This window comes from Mustela lutreola, chromosome 10 (genome assembly GCF_030435805.1).
Source record: "Mustela lutreola isolate mMusLut2 chromosome 10, mMusLut2.pri, whole genome shotgun sequence".
In the NCBI taxonomy this organism is placed as follows: Eukaryota; Metazoa; Chordata; class Mammalia; order Carnivora; family Mustelidae; genus Mustela; species Mustela lutreola.
Genome location: NC_081299.1, coordinates 31,156,492 through 31,171,953, shown reverse-complemented (window position 1 = coordinate 31,171,953; position 15,462 = coordinate 31,156,492). Strand labels below are relative to the sequence as shown.

General features: G+C 45.2%; 1 long non-coding RNA gene across 1 annotated transcript; it reads left to right on the top strand.

The window, feature by feature from the left end:
- The first annotated feature begins 9,234 nt into the window (after positions 1-9,234).
- Positions 9,235-14,910, top strand: LOC131809522 (uncharacterized). Its single transcript, XR_009345217.1, has 3 exons — positions 9,235-9,293; positions 14,599-14,667; positions 14,758-14,910. It is a non-coding gene; the product is annotated as an uncharacterized LOC131809522 (long non-coding RNA).
- Positions 14,911-15,462: the final 552 nt, after the last annotated feature.

The window sequence follows — 15,462 nt, the reverse complement described above, 5'->3', positions numbered from 1 at the left end:
CTTTGAGTACTGTGAATAATGCTGGCTATGAATATTAGTATACAAATATCTGAGTCCCTGCTTTCAGTTCTTTGGGGTATACACCCAGAAGTGAAATTGCTGGATCATATGGGAATTCTATGTTTAATTTGTTGAGGACTCGCCATATTGTTTCCCACCATGGCTACACCATTTTATATTCCCAGTGATAGAAGTTTTTACAAAGGGATTGACATGGTGAAAACTGTGGTTAAAGACAACATGACAGAGATGATAAGATGGAATGGGTCTGCAGAAGGACCACTGGAGATTCCCACGGTAGTTCATGCAAGGTACAATGAGCTCCTGATCACAACAGCAATGAGAGTGGAGGAAAAGCGTACCAATGCAGAGGTGATATTGCCAAGGTAGGACTGGAAGGACTTGGCTATTGGTTGGCTATTTCGAGGTCAGGGAGAGAAAGGATCAAGAGGTGTTTAACATGACTTTCAGTTTTCACAGTAGGGAGGATGGTAGTCTCCGGATGAAGACTTCAGAACTTTTCCAGAGCACGGAGAAGTCATGAGTTCAGGTTGGAACATGTAGAGTTTTAATTACAAATGAAAAATTATAAGCTGTTGTCTTGCCTGCTCAACACCTTTGTCCCTTCAACTGGTAGTGGCACTCCACTTTTTTCTTCTTCTTTTAGATTGTAAAACCATCCTTCTTCATCTGCATGTAGTGCTGGGCTGAGAAGGTATGTGGCCATGAGAATGCACTTTTCAGATCTCCAACTGGGAGAAGCGTAATTCATCAACAGCACAGGTGCTGAGCTCTGAGGTCCATCACCCCTTACCCAGGCCTCCCCTCTGGTCCTGGCCACTGGCAGCCCTGCAGGAATTTTAGGACAGGCTTTTTGCCAGGATAAATGATACTCTTCTGATGGGCCACTTTGGCTCAAGGACCCTCAATGGCCTTGCTAAACTTTCCTTAGAACTATACTGCAGTCTAGGGGTGCCTGGGTGGCTCAGTGGGTTAAGCCGCTGCCTTCGGCTCAGGTCGTGATCTCAGGGTCCTGGGATCGAGTCCTGCATCGGGCTCTCTGCTCGGCGGGGAGCCTGCTTCCCTCTCTCTCTGCCTGCCTCTCAGTCTACTTGTGATTTCTCTCTGTCAAATAAATAAATAAAATCTTTAAAAAAAAAAAAAAAAAGAACTATACTGCAGTCTAAGACCCTTCCACCTAGAACTCCTTCCTTCTCTCTCCTTCCCTTAGGGTCAGATCTGCATCATTGTCTGATGGTCCTCAGTCTCTTAGCTCCGGGCCCATTTTCTCTCACAGGTGTTTCTCATAATAAGTTCCTTGCATTTAATCCTGTCTTGGTATCTGATTTTCTGAGGATCTGAACTGGCATGAGGGGAAGGAGGATGGGATATTTCCATCCACAGCATACCTTCCATGCCCATCAGCTGTAGCGGTAGGCATATGGCCCAGTCTGACTGATCATAACGATCCCCACATCATGGCCCAATGCCTCATCACAGTCTCTCGGTGTCATTTCACTCTTAGACCATTAGTTATTTGGTCCACCTCACCCACAGGTATGGCTGGCCAACTCTGAGTGAGGCCTTACAGTTCTGCCTGAGGCCAACTAATTTCAAATGTGGATTCTAAGGCTTCTGCAACTTCCAGACCCTGATGACACACATCACAGAACATGAGCTGTGGCTTCCTGAGCCACTGCTGAAGGGGCCAATGAAGCAACCTAGAAGTACGGGAGATTTAACTACCGATAGGGCAAAGTAATCAATGGGAGACAGGAGACAGGAAGCAGCAGGATAGAACAATCCAGTCTCTTTTCCTTCCTCTGATGGACTGTTTTAAGATAAAATTTCTCTGTACAACATATCTAGATACATTCCACATGGCCAAGTGGGTGGACCTGGCAAGAGACTAGTGTGTCTCTTCACAGCTCATCGTGAAGAAGTAGCAAACATTTCCTTGCATGCATTGCTTTCCATCTTTTCCTGCTTCCCCTATCCCTTCATTCTCACTGCCCTAGAAATGTGCATCCCACAAAAACCTTTAGCACTTAATCCCTTCTTCAGACTTCGTTTTCTAGGAACCCTTGCTAAGACGGGCCACAGTTTCTGAACAGATGAGCACATGACCCAACCTCCGCTAAGCAAAGCCTTTGGGAAGATGTGAAATATAGATCCAGGAAAGACAGGACTTTTCTTCTGGAGGTCTTGAGCCATATGGATCTGGGGGTGTCCATCGTTTCTGCTTCATGAAGAGAGCCTGCCCGCGCATGAAGGCATCACAGAGGAAGACAGAGCTCAGAGAGAGAGAAGAACCCTAACATCCTTTGAGCTCCTAGATCCAACTCTCCCCAATATGTGTAACTGTTTTGTCATTTCTTGATCTCTCTGAAGACCAGTTTTCCCAATCCAGATCAAAACATGGTCACCAGTAGATCCCAAGCCACCTCCATTCAAGAGATCAGTCAGACAACTAGACTTGTAGGTTCCACTTTGAATTTCTTGGAGAAGAACTACTGATTGGGCTAGTTTTGGCCAGATGTCCACCCCTGAAGCAATCAACATTAGGGAGAGCAGTGCAGGGTCATATATAAACATGGTGTATTCATTGTGACCCTGTGGATAATGGTGTGATTGCAAGGTGCAGGATAAAATAATACTTCCCAGAAAAGTGGGAGGAGAGAGTTGGGCTGATTAAAGAAAGGCTGCCCACTCCCTGAGAATGAATAAATGAGACAGAGAGTAAAGAGAAGTCAGAGGGCAGAATGCAATCCAACCCAATGCTATCCTACACTTTTTCTAAACACAATTCTACAGAACTTTCTGCAATGATGGAAATTTTTTAAAAGATTTATTTATTTTAGGGACACGTGGGTGGCTCAGTTGGTTAAGCAGCTGCCTTCGGCTCAGGTCATGATCCCAGTGTCCTGGGATCGAGTCCCACATCCGGCTCCTTGCGTGGCAGGAAGCCTGCCTCTCCCTCTGCCACTGCCTGCCACTCTGTCTGCCTGTGCTTGCTTGCTCTCCCTCTCTCTCTCTGATAAATAAATAAAATCTTAAAAAAAAAAAAGATTTATTTATTTTAGAGCACGTGCGAGTGGGGGGAGGGGTAGAGGGAGAGAGAGAATCTCAAGCAGACTGCTGAGTGCAGAGCCAAATATGGGGCTCAATCTCACAACCCCAAGATCATGACCTGAGGTGAAATCACGAGTTGGACACTTAACTTACGGAGCCACCCAGGCAACCTGGAATGCTGTTCAGTATAATAGGCACCAGTCACATGTAGCTGTTCAAAACACTTGAAGATGGGTAGTGCAACTAAGAAACTGAATTTTTATTTCACTTTATTTTAATTTCGATTTAAGCAACTGTATACATTTAATGACTACATATTGAACAGCACAGACTACTGGTCTGCTTGGGAAGGCAGTATGGAATGTTGGCTAAAGCATGTGCTTTGGAGTCAGCCTATTCCGGGTTCAGGTCCCAACTCTAATTTTTGGTGGTATAAATTGAATAGGTTACTGAGCTGTGGAGGAGAAAGATACAAAGAACAGTAAATGATATGTGTACCAGAAAAAGAGAAAGGGACAAAAGATCTGCAAAGGCACAAAGAGTTGGTTGAATTTGGCAATCAGGAGACAGAGTGGTTTAAGACAGAAAAGGGTTTAAAGTGTGATGGGATGAAACCACACCAGCAATGTACCCGTCTTTTGCACATCTGTTATTTTTCTTTCCTCTGGAGGGGGATCCCAGGCAGGGAGAGATAAGGAACACAAACCTTTTCTCTTAATCCTGGTGGTTTATGGGGAGCTGAGAACTAAAAGGCATGTCCTGAAAGTAGGGCTCCAAAGTCAAGCCAGAAAAACAGAATCAAACACTATCAGTCATTAGGTCCGGAGCCAAAGATGGGGTTGCCTACACCAAGGAAGCCACAGGGAATGAACATCTCATATACATACCCTCATTACATAACACTTACTGTGTGAGTAAATTGTGAGTCCTTCAAGGTTCAGGGCCTTGTTCATCTTGGTACCTCCAATACCTAGTAAGTTCCCGGCACCATAGTTAGCGTTTAACTAACATCTATCAAATGAATGAATGCAAGTAAGTCAGTTCACTACCCTCCCTGATGCATAGTGGACACTCTATAAATATTAATTACATTATTAGAGAAAACTACACTAAGAAGGTGCCAGGGAATCCTTCTCGGCTTGGAAACTACTGGTAAGGTCCTAAGAATATTGCCTGGGACAGAGGAATTTCTCAACAAGTGTCCCTGTGGTAATTATTATTAGTGGGTGGGGGAAGGTAAGGCTTTGTATAAGGATGGGAGAAGGCCTTAATAAGAGCTAAAATGTATGGATCTCATTTAATCCTTAAACCAGCTTGATAAGGTAGGTTTTATTAGACTAATTTTACAGATGAGAAACTTAGAGACGTAACTTATCCAAAATTAGCCAGCTCAGAAATGGCAGAGCTGGTATTGAACCTGAGCTTATGTGACTCCAGACTCCAGGCTCTACCACAAGGGAGGTAGGGAGTAGGAGTCTCAAAAAAGGAGATTAAGGAAAGCAGTTCTTGGTCAAAATTCACTTCTGATTTCTATCTGTTCACATAAGTTGCGATGCATTTTTCTCCCTTCCACATCCACTACTTGCCTTCTTGACAGGGTCCTCATCCCTTCTACTGAGTTTATCTCTTAGCCACCCTTCTAATTCCTATCCCATTCAACCATATCTACTCTGGGTTGACCATTGAAATGAGGTCAAAGGGAGCTTTTTTATTTATTGGTTTGGTTTTGATTTTAAGAAGAGAGACTCGAGGGCACCTGGGTGGCTCAGTCAGTTGGGCGTCTGCCTTGGGCTCAGGTCATGATCCCAGTGTCCTGGGATGGAGTCCCTCATCAGAATCCCTGCTATGCAGGGGAACCTGCCTTTGCCTCTGCCTCTCAGGAATAAATAAAAACTTTTTTTTTAAATCTTTTTAAAAAAGAAGAAAGACTTGAGCAATTTTTTAAACTAAACTTTCCAGTAGGCAGGCAAAAATCAGCAATGCAAAAGAGATTATCTACAGAGTTAAGTTCTTGGTATCCTTTCGTTAGGTTGGGGAGAGGCTGGCCTCTGAGACCTGGGGCACTGTGACTTTCCTTCATAACAAAGGAAGGCACGGAATATGCATACAAAAGCAGGAAAGTTAGCAAAAGTTAGCGTTTGTTTTTTTTTTTTAATCAAGAGTTAAGTTTTACAATAATTAGTGATGACATAGTATAGGGCAATGTTTTTCAAATTCGAGGTCATAACCCATTATTAGGTCATGAAATCATTTAAAAGTTTATGACCAGCTTTATTTAAAAATAGAATAGAGGGCGTCTGGGTGGCTCAGTGGGTTAAGGCCTCTGCCTTTGGCTCGGGTCTTGATCTCTGGTTCCTGGGATCGAGAGCTGCGTCGGACTCTGTTCGGCAGGGAGCCTGTTTCCCTCTCTCTCTCTGCCTGCCTCTCTGCCTGCTTGTGATCTCTCTGTCAAATAACTAAATAGAATCTTTAAAAAAAAAAAAAAATAGAATAGAGGAGCACCTGGATGACTCAATTGGTCAAGCATCTGCCTTCGGCTCAGGTCATGATCTCAGGGTCTGTTTCTCCATCCCTCTGCCCCTCTACCTGCTTGTGGCTTCTCTTCTGCTCCCCTCTCTCAAATAAGTAAATAAAATTGTTATTTTTTTGTTTTGTTTTTGAGTAAAGCAATAAGTGAAGGCACAGAAAAAGCTCCCAAGAGTGAGAGGGGTCCCAACAGTGTTGCCCAATAAAATCTTTTAAAAAGTAGAATAGAATAGAATTGAACATTTGAATTAATTACACTTTTGCAGGGTAAATACTATGGAAACTGTTGTGAAACTTTATTTCAGTTATTTGTACAGCCACATGTGTACTTGTCACACTGTACAACTGATTTCTTATTGAGGGCACAATAAAAAATGTTTAAAAGCCACTGGTCCAAGATGTGACCATGGGAAAAGTGGCTGATTCCTAGAACTTTCTTTCTCTTCCAGATTTTTCCATGATACTCATAAATTGGTCTTGCTTTGTGGCTGATGATAGGCACCATAAAGGGCGTGAGACAGATCAACTATGCCACAGCTTCCTAAGTAGTGAACACAGCATGTGGGTTACATATGTGCCCCCAAATTAATCTGTTAGTCATCAGGCATACTCTTTCAGCTGCTTTCATATGGCCCCAAGATGACTGCCAACATCTCCCAACACCTGCCTGCTTCCTCATTCGTGGTTAGCAAGGGAGAGATAGTCTGTGTATCAGCCTTCTCAGCAAAAATCCCGAGATTCCTTGGTATGAGGAACGTTAGGGGTTTGAGGAGTAGGAAAGGAATAAATGAAACAAGATGGGATCAAGAGGGATCCAAACCATAAGAGACTCTTAATCTCACAAAACAAACTGAGGATTGCCGGGGGAGGGTGTTATGGAGAGGGTGGTTGGGTTTTGGACATTGGGGAAGGTATGTGTTATGAAGTGTGTAAACCTGGCGATTCACAGACCTGTATCCCTGGGGCTAATAAGACATAAGTCAATAAAAATACAAAAAATTTTTTAAAAATCTCAAGATTCCCTCTGATTGGACTGGCTAATTCATATGACCATCCTGAACCAATCATTCTCATCATGGACTGGCTCAGCCCCACTCTATTCCCATGGAGTCGACTTCCTAGAAACACATGGTTCCTGGAAAGTAATGAAGTAATCAACTAATGTCCAATACTATGGACCCTAATGTGCCATAAGCTGTACATTTCTTTTTTTTTTTTTTTTAAAGATTTTATTTATTTATTTGACAGAGAGAGAGATCACAAGTAGGCAGAGAGAGAGAGGAGGAAGCAGGCTCCCTGCTGAGCAGAGAGCCCGATGTGGGACTCGATCCCAGGACCCCGAGATCATGACCCGAGCTGAAGGCAGCGGCTTAAACCACTGAGCCACCCAGGTGCCCAAGCTGTACATTTCAAATAAGCTGTACATTTCAGTACCATTTATGCTGGTCATTTGCCTGTTGCTCTAGCCTTTCCAGGCTCTGTTTTGTACTGGAGAGTGCTAGGCCCTGAAAACTACATTTCCCGGACGCCCTCTGCCTGCTGGCTTCCTGTCAGATTTGGTGAATGGGAAGTACAGGTGAGAAATTGCAAGCTGGAGATGGCATAGTAACAGGACAGGCAATAATCATTGTCTCTCTGCATCCACTGGAGACTTTGACAGCAGCTGGTGGTGACGGGCCTAGAGATGCTCAGCATTTCCAGCAGTGATGGGTCACTGCCACAGGCTCCTGCAGGGGTTGGTGGTACTGAAGGGTCAGCAGTGGGTACCTGTAGGCTCCAGCGACCTCTGGCAGTTCTGTTAGCAGCATCATTTCAAAAACTAAACTCCTGGTGGGGGGTGTGGGGCTGGGTGGCTCAGTGAGTTAAGTGTCTGCCTCTGGCTCAGGTCATGATCTCAGGGTCCCGAGATCAAGCCCTGCGTCGGGTTCCCTGCTTAGTGGAGAGTCTGCTTCTTTTCCCTCTGCTTCTCCTCCTTGCTTGGTTCATTCTCTCTGTTCTCCCAAATAAATTAATAAATCTTTAAAGAAAAAACAAAAACAAACCTAAGCTCCCATACTGTCAGCAGCAAGTACACACTCGTCCATTTGATCTTCCAAGCCTAAGAGTGGTAGAAGCTTCCTGCAGGTGTTAATCTCAAGTCTGCCTCACCTTACCCTTCTGTTCCTTCAAGCCAACAGATTTCTAACCAGTTCTCTGGAACAAATTCCCTCTGTTTCAAATTCCAAGCACATTTTCTGTTTTCTTGTCTTCACTTCAGCTGACATATTATTGTTTAGGCCATTGGATAGGCCAACTTCCTTGGATAATTTCCCAGTTGGGCTGTTTGGAGTTGCTGGGCTGGGTGATTGCCACAAGAAAATCACATTATGCTCTCCAGGGGACACTGGAGAAGGAGTAAGGGCAGATTCTTTAGAAAGCCCAGGTGAAGCTTTCTACTCCCATTTCTTACTCACCTACCCCTAAATATTAGAACTTACTACTGTGTCCCAGGACAACTTGAGTCCATGTTGTGATTAGAAGGAATGGGCTCACCTTGATCAGGTAGGAGTGCAGCAATGAATGCTTTGGCAAGTGGCCCAAAACTGGGGGCCCAAAACAGAGTAAGGACAGGGTGTCCTTGCTGCAGAGTAGAGTTTGGGAAGGGGGGATGGGCCGGAATAATTATCTCTGCTTCCTCTTTCCCAGCGGTGCTGGCAGAAGGGTGGACCTACAAGGTTCTCAACCTTTCCTGTCTTACCCTCCACGAAGAGCTCTGTAATCAAACCAAGAAAATTGACTCTCACTAGCATTCACTTTTGCCAGTACATAAGATACTGCTACTCAATGCGCACATCTAACCTTCTGTGGATTCCTGGTGCTGCCCAAGCCACTGTGTGGTAGCCAAGTCTCTGTAGAGACTGGAGGGGTAAGATCTGTGAATGATTCCTGGAGGACTCAAAAGGGTAGCAGTGCCAAGACCACCACTTCTCTCAGGAGTCCCTTCTTATGGCCAGCAGGGTTTTGCAAGGCAGTGTTAGGTAGGCAAGTCCTGCTTAAGCATGATCTGTGATTGCGAACTTTCTAGATCTAACTCAGCCATCTACCTGCTCTGTGATCTTGGGCAAGTCAGTTAATCAAGCATGGTCTCAATATTTTCATCTACTATAAGTTCTTTTAAAATAAATAGTTTTAAGGGGGTAGATGGGACAGGAGATAAATATTATCCTCTACACTCCCCTTCTTGCTCATCCTCCCTGGGTTTCTGTGAGTATCAGACAAGCATAAAAATGCTCTGAAAAATACAAAGCACCCTAGAAAGGCAAGGAAGCATTATTATCAACATAACTGTTAGCTTAAAAAGATGCGGGCAGGGCCAAGGCTGAGAGCCAAACAGCTGGAAGGCAGGAAATCTTAACACCAAAGAAGGAAACTCTTTGTTCAAAATCTTCCTGGAGTGGCACTTTCTTTGGAGGAGACCTGGCACTGGACTCCTTGGAAATGCTGAAGTGGGTCCAGGAAAGTGTTAAGAGGGTAGGTAGGGCATTTAGTGGCCAAAGACACTGGAGAAACACCAGCCCTGGTTTCTCAGTTCCTTTATGATCCAACAAAGGATGCGGTGGATGTGGGGGGAGAGCAGTGTGGAGGCAGACTGTATCAGCTGGACTCAGGTTCAAAGTCAGATGTGTGCTGGATCCTTCCATAGGCTCGTTAACCAGGTACCAAGCTATTTTGGGAGCCAGGATGTAATGGCATTCTGTAATACTGAACTCAGCTGCCAGCAACCTAAAACCCATTCTCTCTACATGGTGTTCAAAGCAAACATTGTTCTGGAGAAGATCATAGAGACGGTCTGGTCAAACTGAGATGCAGAGAGGGGCAGAGACTGACCAAGACAAGTAGAATCAGGCTCATTGGGCTACGAGGTAGAGAAATCAACCCAAACTAGCTCAGATATAAAGGATTTTCTTGTAAGGACTGGAACTGAAATGCCAGCAGGAACAAGGCAGCTGCAGGACTCACTGTTCTATTCATTCTCTCGCTCCTGACACCCTCCCCCAACTCTGCACAGGGCTGCTCCTTTTGCCTTTACCCACTAACTGGTTTCTGCTGCTTCTTGGTCTCTGCTCCCTCCTATCTTGGCTTGTACGTACCTCTACTGGCCAAAGCTTGCTTGTCTCTGACCTCCCTACTCTAAATCCCTCTGCTGCCTGACTGTTTCTTGCTGTTCCTTGGTTCAAGAGAGCCTCTCTAATTGGCCTGTCTCAGACTGTTGTGGTAGGCCATTCGTTAAAGGTATATGAAACTGTAAACCTTGGCTCTGGTGCTGGCCCCATTTGTTCAAGTCTAGAAGCTGAAGGGGCCAAGTGGTCTAAAGTAGGAGCTCAAGGGGTGCCTGGGTGGCTCAGTGGGTTAAAGTAGGAGCTCAGTAGGGTTTGTGGTCTGGGCAACTCTTCTTCCAAGTGAATATAAGTTGGGGAGGCACTGTGCCATCACTGGGACCATGTGACTAGAGCCCAAGGCTCCAGATTTCCTGCCCAGAACTTTTTCCATAAAACTTGTCATTTCTTTCCTTTATTTATGCAGCAGACATATCTTAGTGCCCATTCATAAAGCTCTCTCTCTTCCTCCTCCTCCTCCCTATTCGAGGAACTTACCTTGTATAGTGAAGATAAAGGTAAGAGAATAATTAGAATACATGAGTGCTTTAGAAGAAGTATAAACAAACTAATAATACCTACCACTTACCGAATACCTGGTATGATCGGTATGATGGCTGCTGATCACTTTACATACATTTTCTCATTTAAATTTTACAACTCCCCTGTGAAGTCAGAACCACATTTTACACAAATGGAAACTGTCTCAGAGAGCAGTTCACAGATGATAAATAGCACAGCAGGGCTCTGATGCCGAAGTCTGGTCTGTGCTATGCAGCCTTTACTATGCTGTTAGAGTGCAGAGGACCACCCTGACCATGGGAGGAGGCAGGGATGGGTGGTGAGAGCAGTCGACTTCCAGGAGTTGCTGAGCCTTGGAGCAAGAGTGAGCTTTCACCAGGCCAATGTGGGTAAGGGAAGGTCTTTGTAAACAGAGCCATGTGTATAGCACCAGAAGGTCTGGAGTGGGGGGTGTGAGCAGGGAGCAGGGCCAGGAGCATGTTGCAGATCCCTGAGACTGAGTGCCTCCCTAAATATGTGACCTGGGTGCGTCTCTTGCCTGCCATTCAATCTTTAAAAAATAACTACATAAACAATTTTCTCCAGGGGCGCCTGGATGGCTCAGTCAGTTGAGCATCTGACTCTTGATTTTTGCTCAGGTCATGATCTCAGGGTTGTGGGATCAAGCCCTGCAGCAGGTTCTGCACTGGGCATGGAACCTACTTAGGATTTTTCTCTCTCCCTCCCTCTATCCCTCTGCCACTCCCCCTCCATTGAAAACAAACAAACAAACAAACAAACAAACCAAAAACCCTTAAAAATCCAATCTTTTCCAGCCCAGATTCCCCATACAGTTATCTTCTTCTGCCTGACTTTCAGGCCTTGACTTGGATGTCAGTTCCCTCAGAAGCATTCTTGGTCCTCCTCTAAGCTTGCTTTTAGGCTCTTAGGTTACTTTTTTGTAATTGCCCTTTGCTTTGTGAGTCTCTGCCCCAGACTGAATTCCCTGAGGGCAAGGCCTGGGTCTTATTCACCTTTCCATTTGTGGTAGAGCTTTTGGCTCTTAGCTGCTCAGTAAGAGATAGACTAAAGAATAACAGCCTCCAAGGAGCCTCTGCCAAATCTTTCAGGCCACATGGATGTTTTTTTCCCTAACTAGGCGGGCCTATCAACCTCAACAATTGGAATGTTACACCTGTAGGAGAAACCTTAAAAATCATCTAGATATCTCTTTCCTCCTATCATTTTACAGACGGGATGATTGAGGCCCAATTATCAGGTATTTGCCAACAATCTCCATTTTATGTCTTAGGCCACAATTTTCCCCTGAACTCCAGACCCAAGCAGCTCTTCTGCATCGCCATATCTAGGACTCCATGTGGTGCCTGTGCCTGAACAGGTCCACAGCTGGCCTGAGCACAGCTGCCAGGCCCGATTCTCTTCCAGGCTTCCCAACCTGGTGAAGAACATCAATGCTGGAGCCAAGATGTTGGGAACTCCCCCCACCCCTGCCACCTCCCACAGCCTCCCACCACCAAACACACACCAAGGCCAGTCGTTTCACCCACCAAAATCACAAAATGTCTCCAAATGCTCTCCTGCCTCCTTGGTTTAAATAACCCACAGATCTCAATGAGCACCTGCAAAGGGGACCCTTTTTTTTTTTTTTTTTTTTTAAAGTTTCTTTGTGGGGCACGTGAGTGGCTCAGACAGTTGAGCATCCAACTCTCGACCTCAGCTCAGGTCTTGATCTCAGGGTCTTAACCTCAGAGCTGTGAGTTCAGGCCCTGCCTTGGGCTCCACACTGGGTGTGGAGCTTACTTAAAAAAAAAAAAAAAAAAAAAAAGCTTCTTTATGATTTAACAACTTTACAGAAACACCTTCAATGGCTCTCTACTTTATTTTTTTTTAAGACTTTATTTATTTATTTGACAGAGAGAGAGAGATCACAAGTAGGCAAGAGGCAGGCAGAGAGAGGGGGGAAGCAGGCTCCCCGCTGAGCAGAGAGCCCAATGTGGGGCTCGATCCCAGGACCCTGAGATCATGACCTGAGCCGAAGGCAAAGGCTTAACCTACTGAGCCACCCAGGCGCCCCTGGCTCTCTACTTTAAAGAAAATTAAATAATAATTATTGTTATTAAAGCTAACACTAATGGAAAGTTTATTATGTCCCAAGACCCATTCTAAGGACTTCATATACATTAATTCATTTAATCCTCACAACTATGAATATCTCCATGATACAGATGAGAAAACTGAGACTCAGAAGCACCTTTGGGGCTTTTTTGCATAAGCTTTCACCCTATCCTTGCTCTGAGCTAGTTGATGGCTATTCAAACTTCAGATGAGGTGACTTGAGGAACATTCTAGCAGGCCCTCCTATGGCACATTTTCCAGTTTATAATTATGTATTATTTTGGTGTGGTGGTCATTTGATTGATATCTGCCATCCCAGTAGACTCTATTTATTTATTTAGAGAGGGAGTGGGGGAGGAGCAGAGGGAGAGAGAGAGAGAGAGAGAGAATCTTAAGCATGCTCCCACCCAGTGCTGAGCCCAACGTGGGGCTCAATCTCACAACCCTGATATGACACAGGCTGAAAATCAAGGGTCAGATGCTTAACTGACTGAGCCACCCAGGCACCCCCCAATAGACTTTAAATTCTGTTTTGCTCATTGTTGTGTCCTCAATATTTTTACACATAACAAACACTTGCTCAATATTTGTTGAATGGATCAGTGAGAAGGGTTTTCAGTGGGAAAGTAGATGTAAGACGATTCATTTTAGAAGGATTTCTCTGGAGTGAAAGTTTGAAGATGTCCAGCCCTCTAAACCAAGTCACTGTCCCCAGTTGGATTCAGGAGTGAGAGGAAGGCAGTGTGGACAAGGGTGGTGGCCATGGGGATGTGATACCAGTAAATGAACCTGGGGAATATTTAAGAGGTAGATTGGGCAGGCCCTGATAATTAACTAGATGGAGGTGAGGACAAGGGAGGAGTCAAAGGTGATTCTGAGGTTTCTGGCTTCTGCAACTGATAGGTTGAACACAGGTGAGGACCAGCTGGGAGGAAAGAAGCAGGTTGGTTTGGCAGAGTAGGTGGCCGCTAGACCACGTCCACTGAACCATGGAAAAGTTCTCAAAATCTTTGTGCCCAAACTCCTCTGTGTCCAAACTCTACCTTGACCCTGGGTTAGTTGTCCAGCATCACCTCTAACAAACCCCAGACTCAGGACAGGCAGACCACTGCTCCTCCCCCACGCTCTGTTCTTCCTCCTAGACTTGTAAGTGTTACCCCACTCCTTCACCTCTCCCTTAAACTCCATAAGACTCATTTCAAAGACTTCTCCCTCTGCACCCCTCCTCTCTCCCTACACTCCTTCTTGTGGTTCACAGGTCCTTGGCTGTTTCCAGGATTCACTGTGTCAGAAAAGTTTCTCTCCTGTCTGCCCCAATGACTGTTTTTCTCAATTCTGAATCCCCAGCATCTGGGACAAAGCCTGGATGAACGTTAACTTCAAAAAACTGTTTTATTGAATTCTTCCTAGACCTTGGCTTTCTTATATCAAGAGTGGGGGGCCAGGAGTCAGACTTTGAATCCTGATCCTGCCACTTAGAACTTGGCCAAGCTACTTCTCTCTAACTCTGTTTCCTCTAATGCCAAATGGAGCTGATAATGAAGTAGACCTATCCAGAAGAGTGACCTTGAGCAGTAAATGAAACGTTGTATGTTTAAATGTTTAGACAATGCCTGGAACATTGTTAGCTCCTTCAAAAATTTAGCTGCTATTTATTTTAAGAAAAAAATTCACATGAGGCGCCTGGCTGGCTCAGTCCGTGGAGCGGGCGACTTTTAATCTCGGGGTTGTAGTTTCCAGCCCCACGCTGGGTGTAGAGATTACTTAAAAATAAAATCTTAAAAAAAAAAAAAAAATCCCGTTTTAAGATCGGAGAGCTGCAGGACCGGGAACCGAGGATTACAGTTCCCGGGATGGCCGTAGGAGGGAAGTGGTGAGCAGCCTCAGGGCGGACTCTGGCTCTGCTGTGCTGAGGCACCTGCTGGGGACCCAGATGGCTGGGCTGGGATTTCCAGGGCTTCCTGGCCTCTGAACAGGTGGGCGCTGGCCGGGGCGCTGTGGGAGGAGCCTCCACGTATGCTCTGCCCTCTCACAGCCACTGCCAGTCCCTCCTGCTAGCCCCTTTCACCGCTTGAGAGGCCGGTGAGCTAGAAGTGGCAGGAGAAGAGGACAGCTGGGATTCATCGTTTCCAGCTTGTCATGTGTCTTTCAAACTTGAGTACGATCATTTCTTCTCTATATAAGTTTTTGCAGTCAAATTTATCGATGTTTTCCCTTTGGCTTCTAGGTTTCATCATGCCTAGGTAAGCCTTTCCATCTCCAGGACCATTAAAACATTCCCTCATGCTTTCTTCTGGTACGTAAAGTATATAAATATGATTGTCACCTGGAATTTATTTTGGGGTGAGGACACGGTTTTCTCTCATTTCCTCAAATGTCTTGCCAGTTATTTCACCGATTTACCTGAAGTGCCATCTTCATCATACACCGAATTCCTTTGTGTGGTTGGATCCAGCTCTCTTTTCCAATTTGTTCCACTGATCCGTGTAGTTCTGCTTCAATACCATGCTGCTTTAAATACATTGGCTTTATGTTTTCATATCAGGTAAGGCAGAATCTCTTTCCATTCCTTTTTCTATAGATTTTATTTTATTCCTGCACATTTATTCTTCCACATACACTTAAGAATCAGCCGTCCATCCAATCCTTTGTCCCTGCAAGTCCCTGAAATTATATGCAAAGTGTACGGTTGCACATTTGTCTGGAAGGAAGGCCCAAGTTTTCACCAAATCTGCAAAGGGACCATGATTCTAAAGGGAGGCCCTGGTGTCCATGTCTCTGTGATAGGGTGCATGGGAAGAGCACAAGGGAATCTTGATTCCTCCCTCCTCTCCTACATCACACATCCTCACAGGCTCTGCTCTCTCCAACCTTCACCTCCATCGTTCCAGCGATTTCCCCGCCCCCTATCTTGTCCTAATTATATCCCCCTTGCCGCTCCAGAGCAATCATCCTATGACACAGGCCTAGTTCTAGGCCTGATGTAGATTAGATGATAACAAACGTTTAATTAACAGTTGAATAAAATGGAGTCCTGGCTTCACCTCTGGCTAGCTGTGGGACCCAGCTTCAGGGTCTCCACATTCTAGGG